Source organism: Jaculus jaculus, chromosome 11, assembly GCF_020740685.1.
Source record: "Jaculus jaculus isolate mJacJac1 chromosome 11, mJacJac1.mat.Y.cur, whole genome shotgun sequence".
NCBI lineage: Eukaryota > Metazoa > Chordata > Mammalia > Rodentia > Dipodidae > Jaculus > Jaculus jaculus.
Genome location: NC_059112.1, coordinates 7,331,227 through 7,357,534, shown reverse-complemented (window position 1 = coordinate 7,357,534; position 26,308 = coordinate 7,331,227). Strand labels below are relative to the sequence as shown.

The following is a 26,308-nucleotide window of genomic DNA, read 5'->3' as shown; positions in this document are numbered from 1 at the left end:
TTAAAATTCTGTCTTTCCTTTGGCTTGCTTCTCTCCTGATTCCACCCAGGCTTTATCAATGGTTCGCTTCATATCATCCTCTCCATCTTCATACATTTTCTTTAGGACACTCATTAAACCCTCGCTGGGATCTGTTTCATTGTCATAGGAGGGCTTTTCTTTCTCTTTGCACTCCTCAACCTGATGCAAATAGCCCCGTCGTGTGTTTTCTGCTTTCCTTCTACATAAGATGGTAACTGGGTAAGTCTTGACTTTTCTTGAACTGCCTTCCACAGAGATGGGTTTCAGAAGATTGTTCACAATCATGGAGCAATTCTTCCCATTTAGATTCTTCAGCAAAAGATCAAAGGATCTGTCCGTGAAATACACTTGTACGTTCTCAATGGGAACCTGGTGAACTCCGGTTAAGGTAATGTAGATTTTCACAAACTTATCTGACTGATCCCATCCATAACTACTGATCTTCACTGTTTGTCCTGTTGTACGAGGAGCAGCCACAGCAGCTGGTTTTTCACTGTCATCAAGTTCTGGTTTCTTCTGTGATCTCTGCTGCATCTTCTTCTTTATTTCTGTCTCAATCTTGTTTTTTTCAACTGTAAGGGCATCACGCGCTCTTGTCCTGGTGGACTTTTCCAACAAGACCTTTACCTCTTCTAGGTCTTTCTGCAACTCCTCCAACACCGAAGCATGGTCGGGCCTAAGGCCGGAGCTGCAGCCGAGCACCGGAGCGCGCAGAAAACGCTCAAGCCCGGGCGCTCCCGACCCTGCGCGACTCCGCGGCCCGCCTTCCACCCGCGACGCCTCTGGAACCTTCCCAGTTATTTTCTTGTTTCTTGGGCAAACACCCCGCCAGAAGCAGCTTATGGGAGAGAGGGGCTTAGTTAAGGTTTGCGGGATCCAAGTGAAGGTCCATGAGCAGAAGCTGGCTCACTTCTGTGCATCTAGAGCAGAGAGACACAGCCAACAGCCAACAGCCGTGAATGGTGGAGCGCAGACTGCTTTCTATACACCTGGTGGGGCTGGACAACAAGACCCTTCCACAGTGGCATAGGAGCGCACCAGCAGCGCTCCCCCAGCTGGACACGCAAGTTGCAGGCTCAATGTTAACCCGAAATCTCGGACCCTATGGGGGCTGTGCACTCACATTCAAACGACCACACCTCATTGCCCCCAAACCTTTCTTTCTTTCTGCTAGTCCCTCCTCTAGTTTCATGCATTTTCTTTTTCACCTGAAATCATGCATGTTTTGTGCAGCTTGCAACAGCTCATGTCATAAGTGCAACCTGGGCAAGTATTTTTAAATAAAACCTCAAAAGCCTATGTTACAGGATGAAATATTAGCATAACAGACACCATAAAACAAAAACACTCTGACTGCACGTGACAAAAGTAACCGTGTGAGACACTGTATCAGTCAAGTGTGTATTGGGTGCACTAAATATATAAGGGAGTCAGATGAATGGCCATTTAATGGAGAGAAATGATCTTGCCTCATTTACTTGACATTAACTGTTTTTCCTCTTTCCACTTTTACGTTTCTGGTCAAAGACATAACCACTCCATGGGCATTTTGTGGCCTGGAAAATTCTTGCAAAGGAAATGAACCCCCTCTTTTCCTGAGCTACATGCTTGAGGAGGTGGTCAGCGCCTCCGGAGGACAGGCAGGCTTGGGACGGAGCTCGGCCACAGTGGCAGCTTCAAGGAATGGCACAGAAAGGTTTGCTGGCAGGCTTTTCTTTTTGGGTTGGCTTGATGAGCTGCTTGAAAACATTTTGTCTTGTGTTTTTTAAATCGATATTTTATTTACTTATATATTTTGAGTGTGAGAGTGTTTGTGTCCATGTGTGTTCCTATGGGGGAACCCGTGTCTCTTGTTACTCCGCTCGAATGCCTGACTTGCTCTACATGCACGTCCAGGAGATTGAACTTGGGTCAGCAGCCTGTGCAAGCAAGCACCTTGAAACACTGGATCAGGTCCTAGGCCCAGAACATATATTTTCAAATAACACATCATTCCAGACCCAATGCCACCTTTTGTACATAAACAAATACCAATTTTCATATAAAGGGTGTGAAAATATGCCTTCTGACAGTATTTACAAATACAACATGAAAGATGGGCATGTTGGCACATGCCTTTAATCCCAGCACTCTGGAGGCAGAGGTCAGAGAAACACCATGAGTTCAAGGACACCCTGAGACTACCTAGTGAAATCCAGGTCAGCCTGGATTACTGTGATACTCTCCCTCAAAAATCCAAAATAAAAATAAAAACAAATGCATTATGAAGAGCAAATGTATAATGTCACAGCTTAAATTTAATATATCCACATGTCTAATAAAATTTTTATTAGTATGAGAATGAAAATTTTAGATTTGATAAACCTTCTTGTTTTCTTATTTTAGATGCTCTTTGGTCTTTTCTCCTATATTTGATTGCTTATACATATACTCAATATTTCAGGGTGATGTATAAATTTATCAAATACTCTTTAAATATGTAATAAACTATCCTACAATAGTTTGAGCATGTAATTTATCATTTTAATATTAAATCTATCATATTAATTCATTACTTCATCTTACTGGTAAGTTAATATTGATTTGCTAAGGTTTTCATTGAATTGTAACCTTTTATGCATTATTTATTTAATCAGATAAGACCACATTGAGCAAAAAATGAAACCATTCAGAGCACTCATGATCTACAGTTTCTCATTCCTCTCCATGCCAATGCCCTCCTAAAGGATTAAAGTTAGTCATATTTTAGCAGGTATTAAGAATCTATTCAGAAGTACATATTATAGAAAATGAATTGTCTTTTTTCATATGGACATGATATTCTTTCACTATATACCACTTTTAATTAACTCCAAGACACTACACCTTTATTTAATTACCAATTGCAAATTAAGGTTATCCCATACACCAGGAGTGTTGGTTTTGTATAGTTCTTAATTTGATTGTGGTCTAACTCCTTAAATAGTTGAGATTTATTTTGATTCCCTTCATTAATAAAAGATTCTGGAGTTACTGTGGGTCAAGAGACTATTAAACATCAACCAATAAATCATATATATTGTCATAAAGAATTAGAATCCCCAGTGTTAGGAATATAATTATTGTACAAATTCCCCTGCGGCCCCTTCACTCTCCAGAGCACACTCTCTTCTCCTCTCAACCACATCTCCATTTCTCACAAATCTGCACTAGAAAACTGAACACGATTCTCGTATTTGTTACTTTTCCCATTGTTGTGCCTGAACACATTACAAAAAGCACCATTCAAAGAAAAAGGACTTCTCTTGGCTAACAGCCCACAGGGACATGGTTCATCCTGGCAGGGGAGCCATGGTAACAGGCCCACAAGGCAGCTGGCCACATCCACCCCAGTGAGAAAGCAGGGAGACACGAAGACTGGTGATCAGCTCTTTCTCATTTGCATTTAGTCTAGGACCTCAAGCACAAAGCCTGATACCACTCAATTTTAGGGTATGTCTTTATCCCTCCAGCAATATCATCTAGAACCTTCCTTATCATGTGCCTACAGATTTGTTTTTGAGGTGATTCTACATGCAAACAAGCTAACAAGTGAGATCAACCAAAACAGTAAACAAAAGCTCCTAACAGTAGCATTTCCAAACATATATTAATGAAAAAAGTAAAGAAAGGCCCAAAATGACATCAATACTTATGTCTATACCCACGGGTGTCACTGTTTATTCATTGGTCAGTAGATCAGTCAAGTCACAAGAAATGGCATCATATTATTTAAGGTCTTCCCTATCTTATTTCACGTATACCTTGATATTTTATATATATATTAAAGACATATGGAAGCATTGTGGCTTTAAGCAAGTCAATGACATAAATTTTAAAATATGGTAAATGAATATGGTAAGCTAACTTTTTGCATTACTAAATAATTATAATATTAAAGAATATTTTGTTCCTAAATTTTAATAACTTTGCACACAGAATTATTTTCGTTTGTGTGAGACCATGTGATTTCCTTTTTATGTTTTAAATAGCCTTTGGAAAAAGTAAAAATATTTTACAAGTTTATGTAATCTCAGACTCCAGAATGATTTATTTTTACTTATATCTACTTACACAAATTTCCAACTATTACAGAAAGGGCATGAGTCAACATGTTCAACTTTGTATAAAACTGCTGAATGACACAATTAAAAAATATTGCTAGGAAGAAGTAATGTATAGCAGAATAAGATAGATTTCAGAAGTAGAAATTAATGTTTTCTACAAATGCACACCTCATTAAATCTTTTGGGGATACATTCAAAACACAGTAATTTACCCCTGACTCCACAAATTCATGTTCTTCTCACAGGTGTAATAGGACCTTCATTCAGAGCTTGACTATAATTTTATCAAATATACCAGGAAGGAAATGCCATCTTACTCTATTTTAAACAGTTATAACAGAATGCCAGAGTCTGGGAAATTTATAGCAACAATAAATTGATTAGAAACTATAATACTTGGCAGTAGTACCTGGTGAGAGCTATTCATTATATCATTCTAAGATGAAGAGCATTAGGGCAAGATAGTGCCCAAAAGAAACTGGAGAATGCCAAATTATTTATATAATGACTCTCATGATACTGATTCTAAGTCAGTACTTAAGATCCTAATTCATTCTTGAGAACAGTACCTTCATGAACTAATTGTTTCCTAAAGCCTTATTTCTCAACACAGGTGCATCGTGCAGAGGGGTTAAATTTCCAACACATATTTTGCAGGATATACTCAAATCATAATGAGTTTTAAATATTATTCCAACAGGTATATAGTCTCAATCAAGTTGTACATGAAAAAGGATCAAAGTATGATCAAGCCCTAGGCAAATTGAGAAGCAAATGGTGAACCTAAGACATTAGCATGTGTTCTTTCAGTATAATGGTGACAGTTTTAGGATAGATTACCTCATTTTAAAAGGAAGAAATAGGCAAAAAAGTAGGTGACTTGACTAAAGTATGCCTAAAATGTGACAGAGGAAATCCCATTCCTTAAATTTCCAGCAGCTTCCCTCACGCTGGGATTTCAGGTATCTGCCACATGTGTGGAGGTAAAGGAGAATATTCATGGGTTGTTTGCTCTCGCCTTCCATCTCCTTCAGTCAGGGAGTCTGGTTTTCATTGTTGTTTATTCTTGTCTTTGTCATGCTTGCTGGACTGTGAACTTCTGGGAAGTATTCCAGTCTTCCCAGTCCTTCTTACATCAGCATGCAGGGAATCGGAAGCCCACCATGACTGATCCAATGTCTAGAGCTGCTATTGTTAACTCCAAAATCCACAGTGTAAGCTAAATCTTTTTTACACTGCCAGGTTTCTGGTTCCCCTTACTCACCTCCCTCTAGAATTTACAGGAACATTGAGGTTGCATTAGTCTACTTAGATAATCCTGGATCATCTTCCTTCTCAGTGTCTATGACTGTCCACCTTAATTCAGTCTACCACCTTACTCCCTTTTGTTATGCTCTCTAGCGTAGTCGTAAGCTCCAGGACCTAGGATGTGGTCATTTTCAGTGGGTAGTTGTTCTGTGCGTGACACAAGTTAAAATGCAAATGGGAGAAGAAATGTAGTTCCACTACAAGTGGGAAATTTGATATTCGAAGTGAGGGGCCTGAGAGAGGGCTCAGCAGTTAATGGTGTATGCCCACAAATCTGACACCCCGAGCCCAATGCCCCCAGCTAAGCACCAGCATAAAGCTGGATGTCAAGTGACACATCCATGATGACAAAGCACAGAAGGCAATGGGAGGAGGAGTATGAAGAATCCCAAAGCTAGCAAGGAGCAGGGAGAGAGATCCTGCATCGGAAGAAGGTGGGATGAGATGAGAAACACACCGTTTAGTCTCCGATATCCTCACATGCGTGTGCGCGCACACACACACACACACACACACGAGGTTGCACAACTATCATACACGCGTATGTACACACACAAGTAAATCATAAACACAGAGAAAAATTTTAAAAGTACCCAATGGAAATGTGGAATGGGAAGTAATAAACAGTAAGAGACAATTACCAACTCTGTGGCCTGCCTGGATGCTGGTGGATTCCCTAAGAGTGGGTAATTCTGTGACAGTGAGTCATTTCAAAGGATGGCTTGCTTGAAGCCACACACATAAATTTAGGACAGTTCTAGGTTAAGACTCTCATTTTTCTTCAACATTTTTCTTACTGAGCGCTTTACCATGCATGCCATAACACGAGTAACTGCCTTATTCTTTATTCCTTCTCATTTACTTGGCCTCCTCATAGTTGTTTTATGTGTCGGCTTATGAAAGTTTTAATTATTTGCTGCTAAACAAGAGGGTAATTTAATTTGGAAGGAGATAATGCCACACATCACTCATGTGCTTTGACAGTGTAATGAGAAAGCTCTAACACCGTGAGCCTCTCTCACTGCGCTCCCTCGACGCTTGCAGCCCGGTCCGCACCGAGAGCTGCAGAGAAATCAAGGAACATGAAATCGCTCTTACTTCCCAAGGAAAAGAAAAAAAAAAATAATTGACTCTATAAAACATGCATTTAATTCTAGTACATGAAACTTGTAGATCTCCTGTAACTTAAAATATAAATAGAAAGAGATGCCCGCTGTGAAGTGTGTCAAATAACTCATGCAGTCTGGCAAAGCCACACGCTGTCACAACGAACGCTGTCTAAGAAGTTACAAACTTCATTCTTCTCCCCTCCCCTTGTGGTGACAAGGTCCCATGAATCTCAGGCTGGCTTCAAACTTACTCTTTAGCTGAGGGAGAGAGGTGCTTGCCTCCACACACAGTTTATGCAACTTTGGGTGGAGGCTGGATGTCAGAGTCAGGACTTTATGAAGCCAAGCAAGGCAGCTACCAACCGAGCTACATCCCAGCCCCACCCCCCTCTACATGTATTTTAGGAAGCTCACAGGAGAGATTTCAAGGTTTTATTCCGATTATGTTAAGCAACAAAGGGAAAGAAAAAAAAATCTTCTGTAACTAAACTAATGATTTTCATGTGTCTAGGATTGGCCTCTCCAAGGGGCTTGACAGGCTTAACCAGCAGTCGCAGATATTGTGTAAAAAGTTATCATCAGCAATCATGAAGTCGATAGGTTTGTGAGAAGCTGGGGTCCTCGAGGGAGGGGGGTGACAGTGGGCACAAGTGGCAGGGTGGGTGGTGGAATGCCTTTACACTTGTGAAAGTACTTTATCCTTAATTGTGCAGTAAGGTAAGCAAAACCCCGAGTGTGACGGGGGCTGCGTTTATGGACATGGGAATTTAATCATCAACGTTAGCGTGAACATTGACCACTGCCACTGACATCAGGAAGCTCCCTGACTACTTCGTTTAACTGAAGGCACTTTCGTGCATGTTTGTTGGTTTTCCACAAGGCAATGCCATTTTATTTATATAGAACTAGCCATGGGCGATTTATATTCATAAGTTCAACTCTTTTCAAAGTATGTACCATTAACTGCTTTCCAAATTGTTAAGTTTTTATTTTATCAGTGAAATAAATTAAGAAAAAAAATCAATGGTAAATTCATTTTGGGCAGCTTTTATGAAGAAAATACTATTTTAAGTAAATTGTCTCTGTAATTGTGTCTATTTGTTTTACATGAATTACTATAGAAAAAACAGTGTGTGGCTTTTTTAACAGAACCCTGACTTTTATTGCTTTATGTGTGATTATGTAGCAAGATTTTCACATTTAATTCTTACATCCTGTAGATATACGCAGACTCCTGCACGTATCATTTACGCACATTGCATTGCTTACTGTTAGTGCAGGAGTCATAGTCTCAGACACCAGGTAAACCTATCACCTATCTCCTTTTTTTAAAAAAAATACATTTTATTTATGTGTTTATTTGTGATACAGAGAGAAAAAGGCATGTAGACAGAGAGAGGGAGTGAAACTGTGTGTGAGAGAGAGAGAGAGAGATTCTAGGTGAGCCAGGGCTGTTTGCCAGTGCAATGAACCCTGAACACATGTTCCATTTTGTGCATCTGGTTTTAAGAGTCTTCTTCATTTCCTTTGGTAGAACAACTTAAGTTTCATGAGAACAGTGTCATTTCCCTATGTGCACAATACCAGGATACTAGCCTTATACCATGTGATGTGTGCATGTGTGAGGCGTGTGCACAGTATGAGTTAGACAGACACTCATTATACATTTTAGATAAAGTATGAAATTTAACGGACTTGAGGCATTAAGAGGTCTTCTTGTAAATGGAGGAAATGCTATTTAAATCTAAGCCTATCTGAGTTTAAGTGCCAACTTTTGACTTCAATAGTTTTTTTTTTTTTTCAAAATGCAAACATTACTTCAGAATAAAAGCCTTAATAAGCAGGTAATATGACTCATAAAATTAAACAATTCTGTCCCATGTGCACAGAGTTTTGAGGCCATGATATTTAGAACGTGCTAAAATATTAATTATTTAGAGAGACTGAGCAAGAGAGGAAGAGAAAGAGGAGAGAGAATGGGCACATCAAGGCCTCTTGCCACTGTACACCAATGCCAGACACCTGCACCATTTTATGCTTCTGGTTTACATGGGTACTGGATAATCAAAACCATATGACAATCTTTGCAAGCAAGCATCTTTAACCACTGATCCACCTCTCCAACCCAAGGACATTTTTATATATAAATAATGTAAAATAAAAAAATATATTTCCCAGCATTAATTTGACAAAATTGGGTAATATTTGTATAATGATATGTTTATGTAGGTTACACTGATAAATAATTGGGCAATTTTATCATATGTCATGTTTAATTATGCTTATTACAATGTAAATATTTCATGCAGAGAAAATAAAAATAATGTAGAAACATGACAATGAATTTCAGAAAGTAGAATTGTTATAATATAATTGTAACTGCATCTGAATTAAGAACCAAAACAATTTTGCAACCAGTATAGAAATATCAAATGAGTCACATAATACTATGATAATTGTATACACTGTCTGAAGAATGTAGACTATAGGTCAAGTGTTCTCTTGACAGGCACTTCACGTGACTACTTATAGCTGCTACCACTGCATGCAGCAACTAAACATTAAATGAAGATTAAAATAAACTACATCAACCATTCATCAAAAACATACTGTTCAGCCAACGAGTGATGAGTCCACAGCTAATGTAGTAACAGGGGCACCAAAAATAGTATTTAATTTTTAATTTTAAGCATGTGCCACCAAAGTACTTATTTTAGTTAGATATCCCAATAATACCACGACAGGTTGAGAAAAAAAAACCAAAATTATTAATATTTCCTGTTTCTAATAATTTTGGTTGATTGATGAAGAAAAATGTGTTCCCATATTTTAATCCCGTCACTTGGGAGGCGGAGGCAGGAAGATTACAGTGGTTCAAGGCCAGCCTAAGACTGCACAGTGAAGTTGAGTTCAGCCTGAGCTACAGTGAGACCCAATCACGAAAAACCAAAAAATAGAAACAAAAAAATCCCCTCTAAAACCAATTGTTTATAAACTTCTATCAATCTTATTTCTCAAACAATGTAGAATATCATATAGTAACCAACTGATGTTTTATATCACTCAATATTTTCTTTTAATTTTAAAGTAAATGCATATCATTCTAATCAAGTTGAGACTTCTCATTTGCAGGAAAATACATTAACCACATAGGAAGGACATGCACTTCACTAAATTATTAAAGGTGATACTTTTTTTGAGTGAATGAAAAAATAGTCATTTACTTTATGAATTTGGGATGGAAGAAGAGAATAATCTACAATTACTAAGAGACTCTTGAGTAGGTTGTGGGTTAGATTGTTGTACACTCACAGGTTTTATTCTTTGTAGTAAGGGCTGTTGTGTATCACATAATATCTCCTAGCCTCAATATTTTTTTTCTGATAGTATTTTTTCCAGAGGAATTTTCAGTAAGTCTGGTCCCAATGTTATACAAAGCTGGAGAGATCTAGCACTCCCCACCAGGACGTCTCAGTGTGTGTCAGGGCACAACAGGACAAGCCCGCTGCGTGGCTCTGCTGGGCCACTCTCTTCAGCATATACAGTCTTGAGTTCCAGCTCTCTCGGGGGCAGCTCCACTTAGTGCCTTCCTTTATGACATGTATATGCAATGTGAATTAAAAACACAGGCACGATGCTCAGCAGGTGTCACTCCAGAAGAATGTCTACTACCACATCTCCTCATATTAGATTTCCCTAGAGTTGCCACAGTGAGATTCTGGCCGGTCGTACTTTATTTTCTTGCTTTATAGTATTGTAACTATTTCAGCAACCTCATAAAATCTTATATTTCCAATTTTCACTTCTTCTGACCTGTTTCTGCTGTTGTCTGATTCCTTTCGTTTTGTTTGTCTCAACTTTTATCCATGGTTTAGTTTTTTCACCGGGTGATATTGCTGATACACTGATATGCTGGCTTTTTTTCTCTCTTTAATATTCAGTCCACATGGGGACATGAAAACTGAATTACATACAAGAGGAAATGCTTGGGATATTTATTTATTATTTATTTATTAGACATAAATTGCAAGTAGAATATTTTTGGTATGTGTAACACATGTGATGTGTGTTTATGTGGTGTGTGCATGCATGTGTGTGTGAGGGTGTATGTGCATGTGTGTTGGTGTGTACATGCATACATGTGCATGTGTCTGTGTGTTGAGGCCAGAGTAGAACACAAGATACCCTCTTGAATCATTTATCTACTGTCATTCTTCAAGATAGTCTCCACTGAATCTGATGCTGCTGTTTTGTCAGAGTGGCTTCTCAGCAAACTCATCAATTCTCTCTTTGCCCTCTGCAGTTATATGTGTGCAAAGATGCACTTTTTTCCGTGGGTGCTCAGTATTGAACTCCGGTCTTTATGCTTGCATAGCCAGTGGTGTTACTTGCTGAGCCATTGGCTCCAACCAAATGTTTTTGGTAAAAAGAAAAGCTAGAAATTTTCATTTTTCTTGGATACTTTTGCTGTAATTACTTACAATATAATAAATTCTTGTATACTTATGAAGCATAAAGTAGTAATTCAACTTTTATTGATAATATTTGAACAGAAATGAAAATAAATATGATAACTCATTAACATTAGTCTTCTTTCATTTCAGTATTTTAACTGTCTTGTCACTTGCTACATACATTTTTAATAGAATTATTATACAATACAGATGTAGCATTTAAAACATAATGAGCCTGGAGAGATGGCTGGGTGCATAAAGTTCTTACTATACTAGCATGAAGACCAAACCTTGAACACTGTAATCTAAAACCACCTTCTCTTTTCCAGTCCTCACAGTGCAGTCGCGAAATAATGGCGGGCATTCTAGGACACAAAGGGAATTTTCTCCACCTCGCCCAGGTTCCACGAATCAAAACGATGTCAGAGGAATAAGTACTAGGGATCAGAAGGGGATCGGGATGGCGAGATCCTGTGAGCACTTTCCAGCACCTCTGTGTGGCTGCAAGGAGAACACGTCAGGCACCTGAACAGGACCTGTGAGTTACAGCTGAGGTTTGTTTAGTTAGACCGGCAGGTCAGGTCTCAGTGACAGGAACAGGTTGACTTCCATCCTAGGCCCAACCTGTCCAAATTCTTGCTGAGGACATCAAACAATGACTCAGTAATGAGCCACAAACTCTTAGATATTTACCATATAATCATTGGTTTATGATTCCTGCTGATATCTATCTCTTCAGCCCACCTTGCCTGGAGAAGCTGAGTCATAGAGATTGGACTTTCAGGAGCCTGATCTAGTGTCTCAAAGACTTTTCACAGGAAAAGCTAGTTAGCTAAAGGGAGAATTTTGTTATAGTTAGCATGCTCAGTCATCACACAAAGTGCAAGTTTTTGAAACACTGATCCTGATGGAGATCATACCCCAAGTTTGATTACCTCACAAACACTTTTGGAGACCACCATTGTCCTTTAATGCTGCAATTTATAGATATATTAGTGGATCAAGGAATGCTCAAGTCAGAATGCATGCATAAACACAGCAATGGCTGACAATATCCTATATCTGTTGTTTTTAATGTGGTAAAGATTTTATATTCCTCATTACAAAAGATGATCGCATGTCAAGGCCATGTTACTGGATAATGGACAGGCCTTTTTATTCCCCATGTGGCTTCCTGGACTATTCCTGTCCTGTATCCCTCAAGTCAGTTCTAGCCAACATTGATTTTTTTTTCCTCTCTCCCTAGGCATTAAGCAAGCCACAGAATAGTCATTTTAACCAATAATTAAATTTAAACGAAACGAGAGTCCCATGTGCTACCATTATGCTATTCATAATGGTCTAGATTAACCGTCGAGACCTGTAGCCAGCCTTTCTTATCTTTGGCAGCCTAGAAAGTTAATTAAAACTGCATTGATGGGTATATTCATATGTTCTTGCATGTAGTTTGATGTTTTAAAATGCTTTTTGATAAGGAACAATAATTATTTGCCTGTTTCTTTGTCTTTCCTAAGAGTTTTCACCATTTATTTCACTTATGCAGCAAAAAGTGGGGAGTAAAGAATATCATTTGGATAATTATCCTGTTGACTGACAGGTCACAGGGGGAACTGAGCTGATTTGTATAAGTTTTTATTTTTTATTTATTTACTTTTTTATACGTTTTTTAAATCAGTGATATGAAAGGGCTCCTCCCATGTAAGGAAACACACAGATGTTGGAAATAATTCATTCTTTATGCAAACTTTACACGGACAGTATTGCAAATGAAGCTCCAAATTCCATGACAAGAAGACATGAGTGCAGGAGTCACTTACACTCTAGTGTTTCATTTATTTGTATGGACATGCTCACACACATGAGAGAGAGAGAGAGAGAAGGGCTACGCCAGGGCCTCCAGCCACTGCAAACAAACTCCAGACGCATGTGCCACCTTGTACATCTGGCTTATGTGTGTGGAGACTTTAGAATAGAAGCTGGGTCCCTTGGCTTTGCAGGCAAGGGCCTAAACTGCTAAGCCATCTCTCCAGCCTGGGTTTCTTAAACTCTAAATTTGTGTCAATAAAGTTTCTGGAGATCAGAATCCCTGTATCATAGGGTTTATATTTCAGTGGCAGAAATAAAACAAATACACTAAGAATGGAATTTTAGAAAAGGACAACAATAAAAATAATCGTGATTAAGGAAGTGACATGATACAGCAAGACCGGGAGCCGCACGTGGGAAGAAGTGGTCGGTTCTAGTGGAAGCGAGAGCCCTTGTAGATGGGAGATGTATTAGGACCACAGAGACGGGGAGACAGCGAGATGGTAGTTTTGCCAGCAGGGCAATTCAGAACAAGAGAAGGGGAAAACAAACAAACTCACACAGTTTGACAGTAGAACACATCACACCTTTTAGGAAATGGCACACTTAATTGAAGTGGAACATTAAAGGCATAATGTGGAGATACCCAATTGACTCATGAAGAAATAGTTTAAATACGTGGAGGGTGTTTATAGGGTTAAAAACCATAAGAATTTATGACTCATAAGGAGGAAAATAAAGCAAAACCTCAGGGATATAGAAAGAAGGGAAACAACAGACCTAAGACAGTTTATTGATTTATTTATTTTTAAGCTAGAAGGAAAAAAACTAAAACACAAGGGGGAGATAGAGATGAAATGTGCATTTTCAAAACAGACAATTATAGTGAAATTTGAGAGATTCCCAGGGGACTACCAAAAGCTAAATCTAGAAAATATAAATTTTAGCTCTGCAGATGAGACTCGAGTTAGAAGCTATTTTCTGTTGAGCAGTAAATAAGACATTACCCTTTGGGAATCTGGGTGTCTTCAGTTCATGAAAAACTTGTAACACCATTCAGGGGTTTGCGCTTTGAAACAGCTGATGATAATTGCCTCCAAGCAAAGAAGTAAAAGATCATCAGGCTGAAAGACTATGTGAGTAGTAAGGAAACTTAGAGAGGCCAAAATAAACAGACCTTAAAAATAGGAATGACTGGAATTTTCTCTTCCAATTTTGAGGCCAAAGGAAAGAATTTATTTTAAATTAAGCATAATTATTTATGTGGCGGTATTGCAAAAACAAGAAAGTGACATTTTTCTGGGAAAGAGCAGACATTTCTTTCTTTTCCTTTTTTTTTGTATTTTTAGTTTTGTGTGTGGTACAGGTGGCATGTGTGTGTTCAGGTGTGCACCCTGCATGCACATGAGTGCAGAGGCCAGAGGGAGACATGAGGTGGTCTTCTCTGTCGCCCTTCCACCTTCTTGTCCTAAAACAGACTCTAGCTGAACCCAGAGTGGCTCCATTTTGGTTTGGATTAGAGGACCAGGGAGCCCCCAGGTCCTGTTTCTGCCCTCCTCGCCTGGGCCGTGGGTCAGAGCGGCCAGGCAGGGTGCAAGCAAGCACGCCTGGCTGCAGGACAAACGCTTCTAAGCAAAAATATCAGAAAGAAACACTGAGGGCTTTTCTTTCTTTTGGGTAAGATAATATTTTCTTTTGTGAAAATGTCTTCTGAGTATGAAGAATAGGGTAACATATACAATATATTGTCATTAAGAAATGTGCTTTCGAGGCTCTAGAGATGGCTTAGCAGTTAAGGTGCTTGCCTGCAAAGCCTAAGGACCCAAGTTTGATTCCTTGGTACCCACATAAAGCCAGATGTGCAAGGTAATGCATGTGTCTGGAGTTCATTTTCAGTGGCTGGAGGCACTGACATATCTTAGTATTATTACACAAATATTTCATATTACTTCCCTTATTTCTCACTAAAAGAAATAACGTTATATAAAAAATTTCAAATTGTTATCCTCAAAAATATCAGAAATTCTGACAGGAACTTGAGGAGAAATAAACTATTCCTTTCATAAAAAACCTCAATTCACAATATTCTTAGTTTAAAGATGAAGTTGGAAACATGCTCTTTAAATATTGTAGAATTCATTTTCTCTCACTTGGCTTGCAAATAAACTAAATTAAAAAAAATTAAAAACACTATAGAAGTCTACAATGAAATGGATATTGCTTTGAAAAAGTTTGTGTCCATAACAAACTTTCCACTTGGAAAGAGGGTCCACCTGTTCTCCACCACCTAGAGAGAGCAGACTCAACTCTGCTTAGCTTCTAAGACAACATGTGGACAGCTTGTCTCTCCACAAATTTTCTTCATGGTCAAGTGTATTATTTCCTTTTGAAAACATGCTCAGTTCACCCCAGCACATTAAGAAATAGTTGAGAATCCCCAAGGAACTGCACCACAGTCTGAGTGATTTTCTCCAGGTCAAGTTTCCGCACCTTTACCATGAATCGTGATGAGATCCCATGAAGGGCTGCTTGCAAGTATGTGTCATGCGGCTGGAGACATAGTTACAAATTAACTGAAAAATATTCTCCCAGTGATGAGAGAAGTCTCTGTGAATGAACTGAGAAAGCAATAGTGATGGACTACGTCATATGTAAAATAAGCATAAATGCTCAAGAATATTTTGGTATTAGATGAGTTTTTGTTAAGAATTATGTTGGACACATTATCATCCCTAACATCTTTTCCTGTTTTTGATTATGTGTGTGTAAGGCACATGCTTGTGTGTATGTATGTCTGGGCATGTATACACCCATGTGCATGGGCGCAGGTGGACGTGTGTGTGTGTGTTTGTGTGTGTGTGTGTACATGTGCTTGTGGACCAGAGGTCAACTTCTGGTGTCTTTCTCTGTTGTGTTCACCACCTAATAATTACTATTATTATTATTATGATTATTATTATGATTATTATTATGAGACAAGGTCTTTCCACTGAAATCAGATCTCACAAATTTGACTAGACTAGCTAGACAGCGAGCTCAAAACTCCCCCTGTGTTCTTCTCCCTGGCACTGAGATCATGACGCCTGCCTCGCTGCCCAGCATGCGTGCACGCTCTGGTGATCCTCTTGCTGGTGCTGCGTCATCACCCCAGCCCTTTACTAGCACATCTAACAAAGTCTGTTGTCATGACGTCTCTAACATCACTGCTGCATACTTCCAGATAATGTGTTAAATCAGTAAATGTATGTGAAAATCTATGGAGAACAAATTATATTTCACTTGATATTACATTTTATCTATAGTGATACATTTTTTAAAATTTTATTTATTTGAGAGGGACAAAGAGGCAGAGAGAAGGAGAGAGAGACAGAGAACGAATGGGTGCACCAAGGCCTCCAGCCACTGCATATGAACTCCAGATGCATGTGCCCTCTTGTGCACCTGGCTTACATGGGCCCTAGAGAATCAAACCAGGATGTTTTGGCTTTGCAGACAAATGCTTTAACTGCTAAGCCATCTCTCCAACCCCCAATGATACATTTTTTATTGGTTTGACTCTTGTTATTAAAATAGATTCCATTTAGTTGTACATAGTTTTCAATAAATATAAATTCATCTTTTTGATAAGTAGTAGATTTTACTTTTAGTACCTAAAAGATGTAAATTTTACCAATATTCTGAAGCCACTGTTACAAGACAAAGTAATGCTGATCATATAACCTATGTAGATTAAAGTATTCATGTGCTTTTAGTGGAAAATACAGCCATTGCTCCAGGATGGTGAAAAGGAAGTGGAGGTAAAGGGTTGTATGTGATGGGACTAAGGATGGGTGTTTTTGGTAAAGAATTAGGGTGATGACCGAAATCTGTGTCAGTTATTTGTACTCAGTCATAGGTGTTTGACACTTCAGACTCCAGTAGCTTTAATTTATTTAAGCCAGTTAATGGAGAGCAACAAATTTTCCTTAAATTAATTAATATAAAATGTTGAGTAACTCTTACCATTGCCTGTGATGCGTTTTGGATGCAAACCATAAATGAGTTATTTCAAATAAATTTTCATTTATTCTCACCAAATAATTTCAGCAAAACATTATTACAATCATGTTCCAGATGAAGAAATCTATTTCTGAACAGATTAGCTTGAGCCTCAAAACCAGCTTTCCTAATACCAGCCAAGGTGTTAAGAAGAATCACCTCGTGGGAGGACACAGGAAGGAAGGCGCATTATCAGTCCACTCATGCTAATTTGCATAGCAAGCCTGAGAAACTAAGAAAACTATGTAGCTTGAAATAATCTTTTCTTCCTAAAGTGCACTTGCTTTTGCTTTGCCCGCATCTGTTTATGCATTTCCTGTGTGTGCAGAGGTCAATAGGGATGGAGGTGTCACCCAAGAAAATACAGAGTCATTTCTTTATCACCCCGCTGGATGTAAAATAATGAGTAAGTACACAGAGCCATCAGACAGGGAAGTGCGCACTAGGTCAACCTCTCACCTGCTGCACACCTACCACGAAGGCTGGAATGAATCTCACTAACAGCACCAAATGCTACAGAGGTCCACTCTTATAGACTTGTCAATTTTAAATTAAAAAAAAATAAAATAAAAAAGCCAGGGTGGTAAATAGTGTGTTTCTCTTTTAATTTCATAAAAATCATCATCCCCTCCCCCCAAAAAATTCTAAAATCCCATCTATGGTACAAGGCAGCAATGTCACTCTTGAGGATTTCTGCTCTGGCAAATGAAAATGTATGCTCACAACACACCTGTATACGATTGTCCATAGTGACTGCATTTGCTGCATCCAAAAGCTGGAACACAGCCACGTGGCCTGAGAGTCCATGTGGGGACCTGGTAAACCACGGAGAGGGCACAGAAGAAAGGTCAGAGAGCCCCTGACAGTGGAGAGCACTGGGGTGAGCAGCCCATGTGGAAAGGAGGAGTGAGTCTCAGCCCAGCCAGAGGAGGCGCATCTCACGAGAAGAAGCCCGAGGTTCTCCAGTGGTCAGGCAGCCTTGTGAGCTTGTCCTCACCCCACAAAGGTGTTTATAACCTGATGATGGAGGGCTCTCCCTTCCAGTTCAGGTAAGCCAGAGTGAGGGCTGATTCGCCCCTGCTAGGGGCTGTCTCAGGACGAGACTAGCCAGGAGGCCACTTTCTGTGGGCTGAACTTGACCAACCACAATGTTAGGATTAAATCCTAGGAAAGAAGACCTCCCTCCCAGGAGTGGGAAAACAGATTTGGGGAAGAGATAAGAAGTCAGATCACACTTTGATCTCTAGTAAAATGGAGACTGCAAGGCTTTCAGGGGTCCAGTCACCCAGTGACTGCCTCACTAAGCGACCTGACTCCCTTTCAGTTGCGTGATTACAGAAATGAAGACCAGTCAGGACGGAAGTGGAAGGAACTATTGATATACCAACAACTTGTATGACTGTCCAGGAAATTCTGCTTAGATAGACATTGGGATAGTTTATAAATGGAAAACACATGGGATCCTAGTGTTTTTGAAACTGTGTGATCTTGAGCATGCTGGTATATAAGAAACTACACAGGTGCTGACAATGCACCAAATTTAGCTCACCTGAAGTTATCAACCCAAACTTCAGCAGTACTGGGGTGCTCTGAACAAGCTGACTGTCTCATGTAAGCATCAGTATACAGGTCATGAGATTGTACTGTGGAATCACAAAATACCACCACTGGGGGAAAACGAGCAATGTGTTCACAACATATTAATTCTACCACTTTATATGAGCCTATGATTTTGCTTAAAATTTTTGACTGGAAGGGTCATTATAATCATAAGAAAAATGGAAATAGATATAAGTCAATTTAAAAAAAAAACATGGGATCATATAGATTAATATGGAATCATTCAGAAAACGAAGTATGATCTTTAAAAGAAACAAGACCATGCAAGCATGCCGCATATGGGAAGAAAGGTAAAACTCACGTAACAATTCTAAACAAAATGCAGATGAGGGGTGGGGAAAAATAAAATGTTCTGCAGGGAGCTCAGTGGCAACATCTTTACAAGACAGATGTGAGGACTTGGGTCCAACAAGCACCATCACAAAACAAACAAAAGTATAACAGAAAGAAGACAGAGAACATATCTAAAAGAGAGGAGAGTAATCATAAGATCAATGCATTACTTATAACTATAACAATTGGTATCTTATTTATTATAAATGAATGTAAACAACAATATATGTATAATATAATTATTCATTGATGGTGCAATGTTTACATTATAATTAATATATTGTTTATTATTTCCATTTATTAGGTAATAACTGATAGCTGAAAAATGAAGCATCAAAATATAGCATTTACAATATAATACATAAAATATACAGCAAATAATGAAGCAGAACAAATAGTTGAGGGGAATTTAGTATCCCCGACTTAAATGTCTGTCATTGAGCTTTTAAAGTCAATTAAATAGCAGTAGCGCACTGCCCGCGGCTAAAGAAGGACCTACACATTTACAGTTCCAGCTGCAGCTTTTGAGACGAGATGATCGCTTGCAGACCGGTGATCACATGACAAGGAGCGTCCATCTCTCTGTCATGATCAGTCTGCTGCAATCCCTGGTGGCAGACCTTGGAAAAACTTCATAACTACAACTCACAGTAAAAAGATCTGTTTGACCTCAACAGAGCAGCATGATTTGTCTTCAAAAGAGTACACTTTATTGGAATTTTCTTAAGATACATATTTTGTTTTTGCTATTATAACCACAGCAACATTTTATATAATACAAGTAAGATAACATAGAAAGGCTCAAAGCTGAAAACTTCACGTCATCCTTCTAGCCAGTTGTGACTTGGCATGCATCATCATTTACTGGCAACTTCACAGCTGTTGTACTTTTTTTCCCCAGTCTTTTCTAATTTAACTATTGTTATTTATACCCTCTGACTAACCTTTTCTTCCCAGCCATGAATTTTCTCTTTGAGTACTTAACGTCTAGCCTAACGCTATCCAGCATAAAATCCTTTTTATTGAAGAACTCTGAAAAAGTAAGGCGAATATGGAGAGCTTTTGCTGCATGTTGCCCCTTGCATGTGCAAAGCAGTTACTTGGTAGCTAGCCCTGCAGGACTCAGCGCCTGGTGCTTACTTCACATCCGCAGCAGGACTTCGATAGCATGGGACTGCTTTGCATAATTCACTAAACTCCAGTGCCCAGAATGCTTACCCAAAATGTGTACATGTTCAAGTGAGCTACGTGGGTGTAGAGGGCCTCTATTGATGCATGTAACCATTTTGATATTTTCATGTATAAATACTTATCAATACTTGTGATTGTAATCATTATTATTCCCATTCCTGAGTTATCTATTATCCCATAATAAGGGAACAATCACGGTAAAAATCTCATGTGTAAAATCCCATACTGTATAATTTTATGTATTTATTTATCATTTACTTGAGAGAGAGAGAGACTGAGGAAGAGGCAGATAGAGAGAATGGGCATGCACCAGGGCCTCAAGCCATTGCAAATGAACTCCAGACACATGCACTACCTTGTGCATCTCGCTTATGTGGGTCCTGGGGAATAAAACCTGGGTTCTTAGGTTTTGCAGGCAAGTGCCTTAAGGGCTAAGACATCTCTCCAGCGCCAAGATGGTTTTGTTGCTGTTAATTTTTCTCTTCTGAAGCAAATGTTAGCTGGCCTGTAATAGTCTGAAAGAAGGAAAATGCAGATAGAAGGTGGCCTCAAGAATATCAGCTTACAAACAACAATAACTTTAATGCTGCTCATAACATGCTAATGACTGATTTTTCAGGGTTGCAACAATTCCCCAGTTAAGGGACATTTTTAGATGTACGTACCTGGTTTTTCTAGCCTGCTTATGGTAAATTATTCTGAACATGGCTCATTAGAGAATAGGAAGGACAGGACTTGCAAATCAATTTCTATCTGTAATCATCTGGACTTGAATCACAATTGCTCATAAAGAGTTTAGTATTATGACCAATCTTTCTCATTTTTCTGTTCAGACATCCTCAGTGCTAATCCTGAAGCAAAATGCTTCCCCAGTGATGGTAATGACAGAGGATTTTGAAAGCTGCGGCCAAGGATCTTGGAGCACATCAGGGGAAACTCTGTCCTGTGTAGATGATGCTCAATTTATTGAAATGTTTAGGTAACTTTGACCCAGGGACATGTGATTAAGTCAGTAGGCTATATGCATGTACAAGCATTGTAACAGACAGCTTCAGGTTCGCTGAGATGAACTTCCAGACCAGGCACAGCTATGGAGGAAGGGATTTATTGAAGCCTACTGGTATAGAGAAAGTTCCAAAATGTTAGAGGAAGAGAAGGGCCAAGGAGAGAGAAGCACAAGCCACAAGCCACACTGCAAAGCACACTTCAGGAACTCCAAGAGGAGCTCACATTGCATATCTTTAGATTAGAATTTCAAGCCCACCCCCACACCTTAGGGCTGGACCCCAACATCCACCAAGTGACACCTCCTCCAGCCAGGTGGCTGCAGATGTGAACTACAAACTAATAAAATGCTGAAATATACTGGGGCCCATCTATTCAAATTAACACACACACACACACACACACACGCACACACAAAAAGAGAAAGTAAGAAGGGGTCTGTTTGGGAATAAGAGGAGACTCAGCCAGAGTGGGAGGGGCATAAGAGAGGGTAGCGGGGGTGTGTATGACCAAACTCCCATATACGTACATGAAATCGTCAAGTACAGACTTAACTAAAAATAATTAAATATAAGCTCTGTGGGTAACCCATGACAGAGAATACATGTGGTATGTAAGTTTGTGAGTGCATATGCATCAAACATTTAGATACTATTATTACTGTGTATTATATACATACATAAATGTGCATGTGAATGGTTGGTGCACATATGGCAATTCATACTTTTCCAAGAGCAGACATGATTACTGTTATGGCTACCTCTGCAATTTGTAGATATTTCATCATAAGTTGTAAGCTAATCATTTCGAGGTTTTTATGTAGCTAACAAACATTGACTTTTGAGGGCAAATCACATCTTCAATATCGAATTTTAAAGTTTCCTTTCTTAGAATTTAATCAGTAGCTTGAGAAATTTACTTTGGTGCCTCTCAAATATTAAATCCTTTTAAAATAATTTTCACTTATGAGTGCAGAGAAAGCATGGGATATGTCTCTGAGAAGCCTGCTTTCACTTAAGTTTTCACCAGAATCCACGCAGCCCTGTGAGTTGTGACTGACAGCTGAGGTAGATTCATAATACCCGCTTCATGAGCTGTCTTTACTGTTTTTCTTCTTTCCACAATATGTACTTACGAATTCTTCCATATTTTTATAAAAACACACTTTTTCTTTTGAAAGCAACTATTATTCTTTAATCATGAAATTCTTTTTCTTTGATATTATGCATTTTTTGCATCCCTGGTCTCTAAATGTAAGCACCAAAAGCTGGTACTGGCCAGACTGAGGGGAAATGCATGAAGAATGATACAGGGCACTAGACCCATTTCTGTGAGCCCAGTATAGAAAACAAAGGATAGGATGAAATATTACACCATTACAAAGACAACATAAGGGCTGGGAAGACAGTACTTGCTTGCAAAGCCTACTCTCCTGGATTCAATTCCCAATTTGCCCACATAATCAAGACACAAAAAGTGGCTCATGTATCTGGTGTTTGTTTGTAGCTGCAGGAGGGCCTGGCATGCCCCATGTTTAAAATGGCTTTGTGGGATTGGAGAAATGGCGGTTAAGGCACTTGCCTGCAAAGTCTAAGGAACTGTGTTTGACACTGCAGATCCCACAAAAGCCAAACACATAAAGTTGAGGCAAACACAAGGTCATACATGCCCACTAGGTGGTGAATGTGTCTGGAATTTGAGTTAAGTGGCTGAGCTACAGCCACAATTCTTTCTTGAAAATAAAATAAATGGCTACACAAATGTTGGAAGCCAAAAAGTAAATAAATATCCCCAAAAATGATGACAGCCAAATAACTCCTTGACCAGTCTGTCCCTGATCTGTCAGCAAAGCGGAATCCTTTTTCTTCAACTCCTTGGACATTTCATCCACTTTCAATAAAAGAAGTTGTAGAAAAATTGGGGATATACTAAAGTTACATCACAGTAGAATCACTTAATTTTTAAGATGCTAATGGAGTGCTGGAATCTTGTAGATGATAAATAGAAATGTGATTTCTTTCAAATTAACGATTTCTTTCTCATTGGTCATCCATTAAAATCTCATAGAAATTTGTTGTTTGTGGACTGGTTTGAGGAAATCCATTTTAAATAAGGAGTAGGTTTTCTGCTGGCTTTGGTTATCCATCAACTGGTGGTTATTGGAAGTCCCTACTCTTCAGTTTTCTCTGGATGTCAGCTCTTCAGTGAAACGAATAAAGAAGCCATCTTCTTTGTGTTTAAAAAGCATTTACTATCAGGGGCTATCTAAAATGCATTGAGGGCTGGAGAGATGGCTTAGCGGTTAAGCGCTTGCCTGTGAAGCCTAAGGACCCCGGTTCGAGGCTCGGTTCCCCAGGTCCCACGTTAGCCAGATGCACAAGGGGGCGCACGCGTCTGGAGTTCGTTTGCAGAGGCTGGAAGCCCTGGCACGCCCATTCTCTCTCCCTTCCCTCTATCTGTCTTTCTCTCTGTGTCTGTCACTCTCAAATAAATAAATAAAAAAAACATTAAAAAAATAATAATTTAAAATGCATTGAGATGAAGGGATCGTGTTCCTTCCTGAATTTTGAATCAACATATCACTGTACAGAAGTTTGCTCCCCCACATCTTTCAGTGACAAAGAGTGATTTCTTTTTCCTAAGTAATTCTAGCTGAATGAAACTTCTATCATATGAGTCTTGTCTCCTGCATTAATAAAAGATATCTCATCTTATCTTCTTTTCATTTTTATTTTTGTTTTTGTTTTGTTTTTCAAAGTAGGGTTTCACCGGAATTCATTATGGAGTCTCAGTGTGGTCTCAAACACATAGCGATCCTCCTATCTCTGCCTCTCGAGTGCTGGGATTAAAGGCTTGCATCAGCGTGCCTGGCTTATCTTCCTTTCTTAAAAACTGTAAAAAGTTAGGTGAAAGTTATTTTAATGATAACAAAAGTCATAGTTTTATTATTCATAATTTTATGATAGTTCTCATTTTCCTTTCTCTTAATCTAAGGCAAGTTCATTTCATGTCTGTGTGAGTCAGTTTAAGTGCTGCACATTACTTAATGCAAATCCACTTCCATGTAACCTTATTTCCTGTGTCAGTATTATTTTCTTAAATGTGGTTAATTAGTTTCACCATGCTTATTGAGCTAGTAATGTTAATTAACAAAAAAACCAAATACTTTAACTTAATTGAAATTAACTTCTTTTGTGGTACCCATGATTGAGTCTAGGGTCTAGATCATGGCAGGCAATGACTCTGAGCTACAAACTCAGGCCCCTGCATTTAAAACTTTTTCTGTTTTAGGTTTCTTTTGTAGAGGCAGGGGCTCCTTTAGTTGACAGAAATGTGAACCTCCTGCCTTAGCTTACTGGCTAGTGCCTCTAGCTCCTGTTCTTTATTGTTAAGAATCGTAATAGCTGAACATACTATGATTTTATCAAAATCCTTCCCCTTACCCAGTTTTGCTCTTCTCCCAAACCCCTGTTCCACCGAACCCACTCCTCTTTCCAAGTAGCCCTTCTATTTTGAGGTCTCATTCTCTTTGCCCTCCTCCTTCATTTCTGATCAGCTCAACCTTGTGCAGGCCTTGTGGAGGTAATGGTACCCACTGTGAAGTCACGAGTACACAGATCAGTTCGTGCAGGCCTGTCGCCCCAAGGTATTCTTCCACACGCTGTGGCTATCACTTTCTTTCTGGAACCTCTTCAACATTCTCTGATACTTGGAGGGAATGACAGAGATGTTTCCTTTACCTTTGACCTCTCCGAAGCATTTTATTTTTAGCACCTTGATGTGTTTTGAGTCTCCTTAGTCTACACAACCATCTCCACAGAGCAACTTCTCTGGCCAGCCATAGGAGACGCTGCAGCACTGTTTCTGCCACGTGGTCATCCCCGCGTAAATCCTCCCTAAAGCCTTGTGGGTTTCTGAGTGGACCTCGTGCTCCGTGCCCAGCTGGTGGAGCTCATGGGATGTGAAGCTGGGGAGAAGGTGGTCACGTCGGGGAGACCTTCAGCTTTGTCAGCCTCTTCTGCCAGGATGAAGCTTCCTCTCAAAACTGTAAGCCGAAATAAACCCCCTCTGCCCATAAGATGATTTTGGTTGGGGGTGACCAGCAACAAGAAATTCTCAGCACCACGGCACGTCCGCTGCGACGCTTCCTCAGCATTAGTGGGTGATAGCGATGTACCGCCCTTTGCTGAACAACTGAGCGTCGCTTCCCATCAACTTGGTGAATTTTCATGCTTTCTCGGCAGTTGTAACCATGTGCAAAACAAGCTGCTTTAGCCAAACGTGAGGATGGTCTAGAGGCACACACGTGCACTTTTAAATGGTGATTAGATTGGCACAGAGTACTCATTAGGTGACATGGCTTAGGTCCAGAAGGTGCTGTTCTTAATTTAAATTCCGTTTTTATTAGTTATGTACAGAGCGTATATAGCCGTGTTGGTCCCATCGATGGCCTCCTTCCCGTCCTCCCCCCTCTGCAGGACCCTCCTCGCTGGAGCATGTGGGTCGTGCATTGTGGGGTTAGCCATCATTTATGGGTAGAAGGCAATGTCTCTGAGCATAATGCCCCAACTTGTGGCTCTAACATTCTTTCTGCCGCCTCTTTCGCAAATTTCCCTGATCCATGTTGGGTTCATTTTAGGTCTGCTTCAGGGATGAGGTCTTGGGAGCCTCTGAGTCTCTGGATATCTGGTTTGGTGGGAGTTGAGGAGTGTTCTCTGTGTCTTTCTTCTTCACCCTCTTGCTGGTACCAGGTTCATCAAGAAAGCAGCATTCTTGGTCTTTTCCCCAAATACTCTTAGTTTCAGCTCTGGGCCCTTTTGAAGTGTGATGGGTGAAGTTAAATTCTTTATTGAGTTATCTTGCACCTACAATTGACCACTTTCTCCAAAAATATATGATAGTGTTTTTTTTTTTTCAAATTTATAATTATTTGTATTTTCTGTTCTTTTAAACTTATGCATTCTGATTAGCTCAATGGAAAATACTGATGGTCAGCTCTGGGTTAAATTGACATTTCTTGAGACACTAATACAATCATTTTTAAGCAGAATAAATTTACTTCAAACGAGCAATTCTGAGATTCAGTCCCACTGAGAAAACAATCCCTTCTGTAACAGAGGATCTATTCCATTTAACGGCCACCCCCATTCTTGGCAGTTAAATTACTTCCTGTAAATTTATTTCCTTTCAAGCTGGCAGACATGTTGCCCAACTATTTTCAGTAGAAATTTAGAACTTTTCAGCAACTACATAATGAACTTATTACAAATATGTGTATATGGAATTATATATTATTTAAATGACTTTCTTAAATAGTGCATTCTTAAAGTTGATAGAA

General features: G+C 39.3%; 1 pseudogene; it reads right to left on the bottom strand.

The window, feature by feature from the left end:
* Positions 1-24,849, bottom strand: LOC101609978 (annotated as a pseudogene).
* Positions 24,850-26,308: the final 1,459 nt, after the last annotated feature.